This window comes from Lissotriton helveticus, chromosome 12 (assembly GCF_964261635.1).
Source record: "Lissotriton helveticus chromosome 12, aLisHel1.1, whole genome shotgun sequence".
NCBI lineage: Eukaryota > Metazoa > Chordata > Amphibia > Caudata > Salamandridae > Lissotriton > Lissotriton helveticus.
In genome coordinates, this window is record NC_136073.1 from 133,087,350 (window position 1) to 133,100,302 (window position 12,953).

The window sequence follows — 12,953 nt, forward strand, 5'->3', positions numbered from 1 at the left end:
TGCTCAGAGGGATTTGGGTTCTAGCATCTCTGCTCCTGTGCAAGACCTTGGTGAGCAACATAAGTTACATAGTCCTGACAGAGTGAAGTGCCCAAGTAGCCTTTGCACCTGAACAGAGATGGCAGAAGGAATTGATGTCCAGTCCTTAGGTACAATCCTAGATGCTATACAGAAGGAATTGGGAGCGGTGAGGGAGGAGAATCGAAGCTTGAGGCAAGAAGTGATTAGTGCTAGGAAAGAAACTGCTGAATTGGCGTTAAGACTACGCCAACCAAGTAGTTTGGAGAGAGAAGCCATGAACCCAGTCTTAGAGACAACTAATAGGTCCACTACTCAGGTAATACATTCTCTCTCTCCGGTCATTCCATTAGCAGCTCCGGAGAGATTTAATGGGGATCCTCAGAAAGCGCAGATATTTTTATCACAGTGCTCATTACATTTTATGTGCCGCCCTTCGATCTTCCTCGACGCGCAGTCTAGAGTGGCTTTCATACTTTCATATCTTAGTGGAGATACAGCTTCGTGGTCCATGCCCCTATTCACAAGAGATGACCCCTTGCTACGGAATTTTGAGGATTTTAAACAAGAATTTTTAAGAATATTCGACCGAAGGAGAATTTCTCAGGTGGTGGATAATGAACTCTTAGATCTTCGACAGGGGAATCGAGACTTGATCGCATACCTGGCTCAATTCAATAAGTTGGTAGTAGAGACCAATTGGCCAGAGAGCAAGAGAGCCGCAGTATTTTATCGTGGGCTGAGAGATGAATTAAAAGACACCTTGGCTCAAATTCCTAATCGGCCTACCGAAATTTCAGCACTGATAGATTTAGTGTTAGAGATAGATTTCCGTCAAGGAGAACGGCGTGGGGAGAAGAAGAAAGATTTTAAGGCAATACCTCCGAGATTTGACCGGGCTCGGTCAGATGGCACAAAAACCTCTGAAAATCATACAGGAATCGAACCGATGCAAATTGGGACAATAAGAGGCCCTTTGACTAAAGAAGAGAAGGAAAGAAGAAGAGCGAACAACCAATGTATGTATTGTGGATCCGGAAGCCATTTCGTCCGAGAGTGTCCGAAGAAACCAAAGGGTCCATTCAAGCCGAAGGAAAACTAATGGCACCACCTGTGGGGGGAGTTGAACAGGTGAGTGCGACTCAAGAAATAACTCCACATGAACACCAAGTCGCGAACACGCTACAGTCAGCGGCGCCGCATCTAGTTTTGACAATGGAAGTGAAATTCAGACAGACAACCTTGACTGAAGTGTCGGTGATGATTGACTCAGGTGCCACAGGGAACTTCTGTGATTTAAAGTTTGCCACAAGGGTTGGAATTCAGGCAATTCGGAAGGCCAAGAGTGAACCAGTACGTGCTGTAGATGGGACAAATCTTTCTTCAGGGCCCATCGTGAGCCATACCGAGGCTATCCAGTTGACAACCAGAGAAGGACATCAGGAGGAAGTTCAGTTTAATTTGATAGATGCCCCTCAATTCCAATTAATTCTTGGCCTCCCCTGGCTTACGGAGCATAATCCTACAATTAATTGGAGTTCCAGAACTATAGTGATGGATTCAAGTTACTGTTGTGAAAATTGTTTCGATTCAGAGAACCAACTTGAAAAGAACACCCCAGCGCAGGCCTTGTGTACCATCGAGCATTCCCTGTGTGTGATCAATGTTCAAGAAATTCCAGAAGAATATAAGGAATTCGCAGAAGTATTCAATGAAGTGGAAGCAGAACGCTTACCGCCACATCGAGTTTATGACTGCAAGATAGAATTAGAGCCCGGGTCAAATTTGCCATGCAGTCGTGTCTATGCCTTGACCGAGAAGGAACATCAACATTTGAAGGAGTACTTGGATAAGTATCTTGCCAATGGTTTCATTCGACCGTCCCAATCGCCTGTTTCGTCGCCCCTGTTTTTTGTGCCTAAGAAGGAAGGAGAATTGCGGCTGTGCATCGACTACAGAGCCATAAATAAAATAACCAAGAAAAACCGATATCCTCTACCACTAATCTCAGTGCTTCTAGACCAAGTAAAAGGGGCTCGAATCTATAAGAAGCTCGATCTAAGAGGGGCCTATCATCTAGTCCGGATGCGAGAAGGAGACGAGTGGAAGACGGCATTTCGGACAAGATTTGGGCTTTTTGAATATCAAGTGATGCCCTATGGATTGTGCAATGCCCCGGCCGCCTTCCAGCACTTCATCAACGACGTCTTGAAAGAGTTTATAGATCGGTGTGCAATTGTGTACATAGACGATATCCTAATTTATTCTTCCGATGTGGCAAGACATCACGAGCAAGTGAGAGGAGTGTTGCAGAAGCTACAGGAGAATAAATTGTTTGTGAAGTTAGAAAAATGCGCCTTTGATGTGACCAAGGTGGAATTCTTGGGCTTCGTACTGTCACCTTCCGGAATCGTGATGGACCAACGCAAGGTGGAAGCAGTGACAAACTGGAAATCCCCGAGAAGTGTGAAAGAAGTTCAAGGCTTCATAGGATTCGCTAACTTTTATCGGAGGTTTATTAGCGAGTTCTCCAAGAAGATCCTCCCTCTCACCAAGTTACTGAGAAAAGGAACCAAGTTTGAGTGGTCTGAAGAAGCGGAAGAGGCCTTTCAATCGTTAAAAAAGAATTTCACCACAGCGCCAGTTTTGTTGCATGCTGACCCCTCAGAGCCTTTTTACGTAGAAACTGATGCGTCAGATCAAGCGGTGGGAGGAGTGCTGTCACAACGACACAAAACCACGGGCCAATTGCATCCGGTTGCCTACAGATCCAGAAAACTATCTCCTGCTGAAGTGAATTATACCATCACGGAGAAGGAGCTGTTGGCTATCAAGGACGCCTTTAAGGAGTGGCAACACTATTTGATGGGTGCCCGACATCAAGAATTTGAATTTAATTTGAATTTAAAAACATTTGTACAGCGCGCGTTTACCGGGCGGTTTCATGGCGCTAGTGGGGGACAGTGGGTGGCAGCAAGGAGAGGCTAGGTCAGGTAGGCTTGCGTGAAGAGGAAGGTTTTGAGGTTCTTCCGAAACAAAAGATAGGAAGGAGAAGTGCGCAGGGTAGCAGGGAGGGAGTTCCAGAAGGTGGGAGCCAAGACAGCAAAACTTGAGCCGCCCGCTTTCTGTTTTTTAAAGCGAGGAATGACAAGGAGGGCCGAGTGAGCGGAGCGAAGTTCTCTGCCGGGATGATAGGACTTGATGGCAGAACAGATACATTCGGGAGCAGTGCCTGATCTGGCCTGATAGGTGAGGCAGCCAAGTTTAAAGAGGGCGCGCTCTTTTATTGGGAGCCAGTGGAGTGTTTTGAGCAATGGGGTGGCTCGATGGTATTTGGGCAGGCCGTGGATCAGGCGAGCACCCTGGTTCTGCACCAGTTGCAAGCGACGAATCGCGTAGGCAGGGGCCCCGTTATGGACTATGTTACCGTAGTCTATACGAGACAATACCATGGCCAGAATGATTACTTTTAAGGCAGAGGAAGAAAAAAAACTGGAAACTTTCCTAATAGTTCTAAGGGAGAAAAAACAGGAGGAAACCACGGAACTAACTTGTGAATGGACGGTGAGTTGGGAATTGAGGAAAATCCCCAAGGTTTTTACTTTGGGTACAGGAAGTGGGGGGGCACCAAGAGAAGGGGGCCAGAAGGAAGGGGACCATGGACTGCAACCACCTCCGGTCAGAACCAGCTCGGTCTTGTCCGGGTTGAGTTTGAGGTGGTTGCAGTTCATCCAATCATGAATGAACGTCATTACTGTCTGGACGTTCATGGCAGATGAAGATGAGTGGGATAGATTGAAAATTAGCGGTGTTTACGGATCATCGTAATTTAAAATTCTTGAAAACGGCCAGAACACTTACTCCACGACAGCTGAGGTGGTCTCTGTATTTTGCAGATTACGATTTCATAATCACTTTTCGTCCTGGAGCCCAAAATGGGAAAGCAGACGCGTTATCCAGAATTGGTACTGAGTTTTAGAAAACCTCCAAAGACATTCAGCCAATCATTCCCAGTGATAAGATTATCGGAGCCATAACCACCATTCAACTACAAGAGTCAATTGCAGATGTCATGAGCGAAGAGGCCATGCAGAGATGGGTGGAAGAAGACACCAACAGAAGAATAATTCAAAAATTGCCCTATCATCAGAATGCCTTGTATCTACCAACAATCGAGGTACGTCAGCAAGTAATGCAAGAGTGTCATGACGACAAACTGGCTGGCCACAAGGGAGAAGCTAAGACAGAGGAATTAGTCAAGAGACATTATTGGTGGCCTAAAATGGCGTCAGATATTGAGACGTATGTGAAGTCTTGTGAGATTTGCGCGCAGGGGAAGTCAGAACGGCAGGCTCCAAAGGGGTTATTGCAACCCCTACCCACACTCCCCCATCCATGGCACACAGTTACATTAGACCTTATAACAGACCTACCAGTAAGTCGGGGATTCGACACAATTCTAGTGGTAGTGGATGCCTTCTCAAAAATGGCCCATTTCACAGCTCTAAAGGGGGTACCTACAGCCAGACAGTTAGCAGCTCACTTTAGCGCCCAGATTGTTAAAATACATGGAATTCCTAAAATAGTCATTTCAGACAGGGGTTCTCAATTTGTGTCCTGTTTTTGGAAGGCCTTTATGGAAGGGTTGGGAACGGAAGTTAGGTTCTCCACTAGTTACCACCCCGAGACAGATGGGCAGACGGAGAGAGTAAACCAAGAATTGGAACAATATTTACGACTCTTCCTTTTAAAAGAAGAAGGGAATTGGTCGGAATATCTGTGGACAGCAGAATTTGCTCATAATAATGCAAAGAATACCTCGACAGGGTTCTCTCCTTTCTTTGTGAATTATGGCAGACATCCAAACGCAACCATTCGACAAATGGAATCAGCAGTTCCAGCAGTAAAAGAAGTCATGTCACATTTGTTTCGAATCCAACAAGAAGCCATGAACAATCTTCGATAGGCTAAAGCAAAATACAAGGAATATGCTGATCGGAAGAGAAAAGCAGGACCTCTTCTGGTTAAAGGTGACCAGGTTTGGTTAAGTACCAAAAATTTGAGACTCAAAGGAAACAGGAAGTTTCAACCTCGATTTATCGGTCCTTACTCTATAAAAGATCAAATTAATCAGGTCACTTATCGGTTGGAACTGCCATCCAAGTTGAAGATACATCCAGTCTTCCATGTTTCACTGTTAAAAAAGGCTTCTACAAGTCTAAGGAGCCAATTACCTCCAAAGCCAATTCAGTTGGAAACTGGAACGGAGTATGAAGTAAAAGAAATTTTGGATTCCAAGTGCTCCAGAGGCAAACTGTATTATTTGATAGACTGGAAAGGCTATGGCCCAGAGGAACGGTCTTGGGAGCAGGAAGAGGATGTTCATGCACCAAGATTAGTAAAATCCTTTCATCAAAGATTCCCTACTAAGCCAAGAAGGGAAGGATCTACCTTGTTGTGGGGTACTGTCAGGACTCAATCTGTGGGCCCTGTCATTACCTATCCAACTGCGCTGTTGAGTGAATCAAGAGGTACTACAAACACTTGGGTTGACAAGGTGCGATCTTGGAGACGTAAGATGGCCGCCGTTGTTGCCAGCGTGGAAGACAGCAGACGTTCTAGTCTCTCAGACCCCAGCTGCTGAGACTTCTATGTGGAGCGCGAGCGTCATGAAAAACGCGCACTTCACTGAAGACCCTAGCTGAGGAGGTTTGTTTTCCTTAAGCGACGAAGATTCTAGTAATAAGCATTTCCCAGTTTGAGAAGTCGAGTACCTGAGCGAATCATTTTGTGGAGGACGTCGGACTCAGACTCGGCGCAGGAAGTCAAGCGCGAGTCTCTGAGGGCATTGTGAGCGTCAGAATAAAAAGACTGAGAAATACCGTTGACAGCCGCCAGGACGCTGAGAAGCGGCCGCCAGTCAAATCCTGTCGGAGATTCAAGTCCTAAGGGAACAAGACCGGGCGAGAAGCGCCTACAGCGCCAGTCACTGAAAACACAAGCTAAGTGAACATCTGCCTATCGCCTGTGAAAATTAAAATATATATATATATATATATATATATATATATATATATATATATATATATATAGACAATACGAGAATTGCAATTCAATTAAGCAACTGTTGTTCTTTTAAAAAATAGAACTTATAAGTAAACGTTTTAAAAGAAAAAGAAAGACAAGATGTAAAATATGTAAATACTTACCTCAACTGCTGAAACAACTCGAGGAGCTCAGTGAGCCTGCAAGGAAAGAAAAGAGAGCAAGAATTAGTCATCAGTCAAAGGCCCTATAAGTAAATAAGGAAAAACAATTCAGACAGAAACCCATATTAACAGAAAGCTCTAATATTAGTGAAGTAAGTGCACCTTTCCCTACCAAAATATAAATAGGTAATATTAAGTAAGAGTCATCAGGAACAAAATTAATCTATGTTTGCTGTTTATTTGTTATAATAATGACAACTGATAGATGAGCTGAGTTAAATCATTTCATTAAGAAGAGAGGCAAGGTCCAGCAGCACAAGGGTGGGTGAGCAGAAAAAAACACGTACTCAAGAGTAGACAAATGATTAACCGGATGGCAGGAATGTAATGTTGTGCTATTGCTTTTAGGTTCCTCAAAGCTACAGAGCCACCAGAAGGCAGAGACCAGAGGGAACCAGCGCAGGACCATTCTCTTCTCTGTTTGTTATTTTATCCAACACCCCCTTCCCTTAGGGTAATGAAGGGAGGGTTCAGTGACTTGACCCACCGACATTGCTCAGTGGGATTTGGGTTCTAGCATCTCTGTTCCCGTGCAAGACCTTGGTGAGCAAGATAAGTTACATAGTCCTGACAGGCGGCCAGGAAACGGTTTCAGCCTATCAACCACTGAGGAGACAAAGCCTTTGTATAAGGAATGAGGAAGCAATGAACACATTCAGCCTATCACAGGAGTAGCCCTGAGTGTTCCAAATTATAAATTCTCCATGTCACTGTATGTTATTGAGCCCAAGTAGCTCGCCGTGATCGTATAGTGGTTAGTACTCTGCGTTGTGGCTGCAGCAAACTTGGTTCGAATCCGAGTCACGGCATTGGGGTTGGCAATGTCACGGCAGTTGGGTTTTTCTTTTACAGAATTAACAAATGTACCTGTTGTTTTTGTAAAATGTCTATTAAAAACAGATCCTTTTAAATATTTAAACAATCTAACGACAAATTATTTAAACACACATGATTATAAGATGTAGCTATATTGTACCTACTGACATAAATTATCGTTCTTGAACCTATTTGCGGTGGGGGGAACAGAGCTCTCCCCCATGTCAATCAGAATGCAGATGAATGCAGTTGCAGTTGAGTGACCTGTGTTGTGGCTGTCTAGAGGGAATGCACAAATGTAGCTGTCTCGCAGCCCAATCCAGACGTCAATTGGAGACAGGTTTTCAAGGCAAATAGAGCAGTAAGTGCAGAGAAATGCTCACTCTCTAAAATTGGCATTTATAAAATAGTAAAGTTAAATCCAACCTAACCAGTAAATAGGATTTATCAATAAATAAATAAAGCTTCTCCTCTCTGATATGGAATTACCCCCCAAAAAGTATAAGGGAATACCCAATGCTAACCTATGAGAGGGGCAGACCTCACAGTAGTGAAAAATGTAATAGACTGTTTGGTACTACCAGGACATGCAAACTACCACAGTACATGTCTTACCTTTTACTTACATAGCATGATGCCCCAAGGACTACCTAGGGCCTACCTTAGGGGTTAATTATATTTAATAAAATTGGAGTTTAAGGCTTGGCAAGTAGTTTTAAATGGCAAGTCGAAGTGGCAGTACACTGCAGCACAGGCACTGCAGTAGCAGGCTTGAGACAGGTTTGAAATGCTACTTCTTTGGGCGACACAATCCGTACCTGGGTATATGGTATACCACTTTACAAGGGGCTTTCAAGTCAATGAAATCTGTCAGTCAGGTATACTCCAATTACACACATGATTAGGGAAGAAGCACGTTCACTTCAGCACTGATTAGTAGCAATAAAGTGATCAGAGTCCTAAGGCCAACAAAAAGATACAGCAAAATGCGTAGGTGAAAAGCAATAAGGTAGGGTTGAGGCCACCTTAAGAATGCAAGGTCTAACAAAAACAAACTAAGGATAACATGAGTTAAAACATCAGGTTTCTCTACGGCATTTGGTGAGACAAGTGTGCCTTCTTTTATCTTCCATAAATGCAATCTTTCCCGGATCCCTTTATTATATAGCTCTTCAAGGAAAAAAGATAAAGCACTTACAAAGGAGCCTCAAATACTCAAAGATGGTAGACTTCTGTAATATGGGCCATAGACTAAAAGCAGCACGAAAACAGAGTGCAATAGGGTCCCAAAAGCTTGAGTGCCACATGAGAGTATGCATGAAAGCCTATCCTTTTCCAAACTAGAGATATACTCATGCAATTTTTGTTTTTAAGAGAGAATGTGCCTGCTGAAAAAAACATTATTTTTAAAAAGTGCATTGCAGAATATCAGGAATTTGCTGTGGGACACCTTGAAAACTTTCATACAGATTATTTGCACAAAACTTACAGTCAGTTGTTGTGGCCGAGTGGTTAAGGAGATGAACTAGAAGTCCATTGGGGGTCTCCCCGCGCAGGTTCGAATCCTGCCAACAACAAGAAACTTTTTTACATCGGCTACAATTTCAGAAGTTAACCTTTAGTATTTCTTCCATGTCAGTTTTATAAATAGGTGGCTTATTTTGGTGTCACTATTGCCCTTTCACATATTTATTATCGCTACCCCTTTCATATCTTTGCTATAACTCTCTCCCTACATTAGCGCTGGTGCAAACGCTTCAAATTATTATACCCTGGCTCTCTCAGTCATACCTGTGCATGCACTTGAAACTTACTTTACCAATAAAAGAAGCAAATAGAAAAATAAAATAAAAGTGCTTGCTGGATTAGGCAAACACACTTCATAAAACCGCATTTTCTTTTCTATTCTCCCCTTGTTACAAGCTTAACTGCTCCTTGTGTAATTTCTCTTAGCCTGCTGTCCCAGGAAGAGAATTTTATCTACAGGCTCGTTCTGTGTTTTTTTCCTAGTCTTTCTTTCCCTTTTCTGAGATTTGTAACTGTTCCTTTACGTGCTCTATTTAGGCGCCATTAATCTCATTTGAGCTCCTTGTACCTGCTGCTGTTTTCTCCACACCTCATACTGCCTTTTCCCTCTTTCTCTCTTTCTCTGAGGTTGGTGGCTACTTTCCAAAGCTTCTGATGCCCCAATGTTCCTTCATCTTGTTGTCAGACGTGAATTGGAAAAGCAACCAAATTAACAAGCCTTTACCACTCACACATGGCAGAAGTTTATACTTTAATTCAATGAGCTAAGAAAAGCGCGTTGTGGGGCCCCTACGAGCCATGGTGCTTGCTTCATCATAATTAGGCACGCAGTCATTAGCCACAGCTCTGATCATGGGACACTGAGGTCAGTTTCAATAATTCCTCAAAAACCTAACCATGCAGTCCCCCCTAACTGTGTAGTTATCTTGCTTTACTGCTGTTTGTGTGATTAGCTTTGAGGAGCTCACGGCAGCATCCTCCCTATAAAAATGTAGATGGACCGCTCCTTAACTCTTTCTTGCTTCACATACAGATGGCTTGAGGAGGTACAGGGGAGATGCAGGTCTAATAGACGGAATAGAAGATCTGCGCCAGATGTGTTTCTCTGCATTGGTGTCCCATCACAGGCCCACAAGTGTATGTGTGATCTTTGACTCCTGGCAGTTCACAAGCAGGTGGCCAGGAAATGGTTTCAGCCTATAAACCACTGAGGAGACAAAGCCTTTGTATAAGGAATGAGGAAGCAATGAACACATTCAGCCTATCACAGGAGTAGCCCTGAGTGTTCCAAATGATAAATTATCCATGTCACTGTATGTTATTGAGCCCAAGTAGCTCGCCGTGATCGTATAGTGGTTAGTACTCTGCGTTGTGGCCGCAGCAACCCCGGTTCAAATCCGAGTCACGGCATTGTGGTTGGCAATGTCACGGCAGTTGGGTTTTTCTTTTACAGAATTACCAAATGTACCAGTTGTTTTTGTAAAATGTCTATTAAAAACAGATCCTTTTAAATATTTAAACGATCTAACAACAAATTATTTAAACACACATGATTATAAGATGTAGCTATACTGTACCTACTGACAAAAATTATCGTTCTTGAACCTATTTGCGGTGGGGGGAACAGAGCTCTCCCCCATGCCAATCAGAATGCAGATGAAAGCAGTTGCAGTTGAGTGACCTGTGTTGTGGCTGTCTAGAGGGAATGCACAAATGTAGCTGTCTCGCAGCCCAATCCAGACGTCAATTGGAGACAGGTTTTCAGGCAAATAGAGCAGTAAGTGCAGAGAAATGCTCACTCTCTAAAAATGGCATTTATAAAATTGTAAAGTTAAATCCAACCTCACCAGTAAATAGGATTCATCAATAAATAAATAAAGCTTCTCCTCTCTGATATGGAATTACCCCCCAAAAAGTATAAGGGAATACCCAATGCTAACCTATGAGAGGGGCAGACCTCACAGTAGTGAAAAATGTAATAGACTGTTTTGTACTACCAGGACATGCAGACTACCACAGTACATGTCTTACCTTTTACTTACATAGAACGATCCCCCTAGGACTACCTAGGGCCTACCTTAGGGGCTAATTATATGTAATAAAATTGGAGTTTAAGGCTTGGCAAGTAGTTTTAAATGGCAAGTCGAAGTGGCAGTACACTGCAGCACAGGCACTGCAGTAGCAGGCTTGAGACAGGTTTGAAATGCTACTTCTTTGGGCGGCGCAATCAGTCCCTGGGTATATGGTATACCACTTTACAAGGGGCTTTCAAGTAAATTAAATCTGTCAGTCAGGTATACTCCAATTACACACATGATTAGGGAAGAAGCACGTGCACTTTAGCACTGATTAGTAGCGATAAAGTGATCAGAGTCCTAAGGCCAACAAAAAGAAACAGCAAAATGCGGAGGTGAAAAGCAATAAGGTGGGGTTGAGACCACCATAAGAATGCAAGGTCTAACAAAAACGAACTAAGGATAACATGAGTAAAACATCAGGTTTCTCTACGGCATTTGGTGAGACAAGTTTGCCTTCTTTTATCTGCCATAAATGCAATCTTTCCCGGATCCCTTTATTATATAGCTCTTCAAGGAAAAAAGATAAAGCACTTACAAATGAGCCTCAAATACTCAAAGATAGTAGACTTCTGTAATATGGGCCATAGACTAAAAGCAGCACGAAAGTGCAATAGGGTCCCAAAAACTTGAGTGCCACATGAGAGTATGCATGAAAGCCTATCCTTTTCCAAACTAGAGATATACTCATGCAATTTTTGTTTTTAGGAGAGAATGTGCCTGCTGAAAAAAACATTATATTTAAAAAGAGCATTGCAGAATATCAGGAATTTGCAGTGGGACACCTTAAGAACTTTCATACAGATTATTTGCACAAAACTTACAGTCAGTGTTTGTAGCCGAGTGGTTAAGGCGATGGACTAGAAAGCCATTGGGATCTCCCCGCGCAGGTTCGAATCCTGCCAACAACGAAAATCTTTTTAACATCGGCTACAATTTCAGAAGTTAACCTTTAGTTTTTCTTCCATGTCAGTTTTATAAATAGGTGCCTTATTTTGGTGTCACTATTGCCCTTTCACATATTTATTATCGCTACCCCTTTCATATCTTTGCTATAACTCTCTCCCTACATTAACGCTGGTGCAAATGCTTCAAATTATTATACCCTGGCTCTCTCAGTCATACCTGTGCATGCACTTGAAACTTACTTTAACAATAAAAGAAGCAAATAGAAAAATAAAACAAAAGCGCTTGAGGATTAGGCAAACACACTTCATAAAAATGCATTTACTTTTCTATTCTCCCCGTGTTACAAGCTTAACTGCTCCCTGTGTATATTCTCTTAGCCTGCTGTCCCAGGAAGAGAATTTTATCAACATGCTCATTCTGTGTTTTTTTCCTAGTCTTTCTTTCCCTTTTCCGAGATTTGTAACTGTTCCTTTACGTGCTCTATTTAGGCGCCATTAATCTCATTTGAGCTCCTTGTACCTGCTGCTGTTTTCTCCACACCTCATACTGCCTTTTCCCTCTTTCTCTCTTTCTCTGAGGTTGGTGGCTACTTTTCAAAGCTTCTGATGCCCCAATGTTCCTTCATTTTGTTGTCAGACGTGCATTGGAAAAGCAACCAAATTAACAAGCCTTTACCACTCACACATGGCAGAAGTTTATACTTTAATTCAATGAGCTAAGAAAAGCGTGTTGTGGGGCCCCTTCGAGCCATGGTGCTTGCTTCATCATAATTAGGCACGCAGTCATTAGCCACAGCTCTGATCATGGGTCACTGAGGTCAGTTTCAATAATTCCTCTAAAACCTAACCATGCAGTCCCCCCTAACTGTGTAGTTATCTTGCTTTACTGCTGTTTGTGTGATTAGCTGGGAGGAGCTCACGGCAGCATCCTCCCTATAAAAGTGTAGATGGACCTCTCCTTAACTCTTTCTTGCTTCACATACAGATGACTTGAGGAGGTACAGGGGAGATGCAGGTCTAATAGACAGAATAGAAGATCTGCACCAGGTGTGTTTCTCTGCATTGGTGTCCCATCACAGGCCCACAAGTGTATGTGTGATCTTTGACTCCTGGCAGTTCACAAGCAGGCGGCCAGGAAACGGTTTCAGCCTATTAACCACTGAGGAGACAAAGCCTTTGTATAAGCAATGAGGAAGCAATGAACACATTCAGCCTATCACAGGAGTTCCCTGAGTGTTCCGAATTATAAATTCTCCATGTCACTGTATGTTATTGAGCCCAAGTAGCTCGCCGTGATCGTATAGTGGATAGTACTCTGCGTTGTGGCCGCAGCAACCTCG

General features: G+C 43.2%; 1 non-coding gene across 1 annotated transcript; it reads left to right on the forward strand.

Annotated features, from left to right (window-relative positions):
- The first annotated feature begins 8,597 nt into the window (after positions 1–8,597).
- TRNAS-AGA (transfer RNA serine (anticodon AGA)) lies at positions 8,598–8,680 on the forward strand. Its single transcript has one exon. It is a non-coding gene; the product is annotated as a tRNA-Ser (tRNA).
- Positions 8,681–12,953: the final 4,273 nt, after the last annotated feature.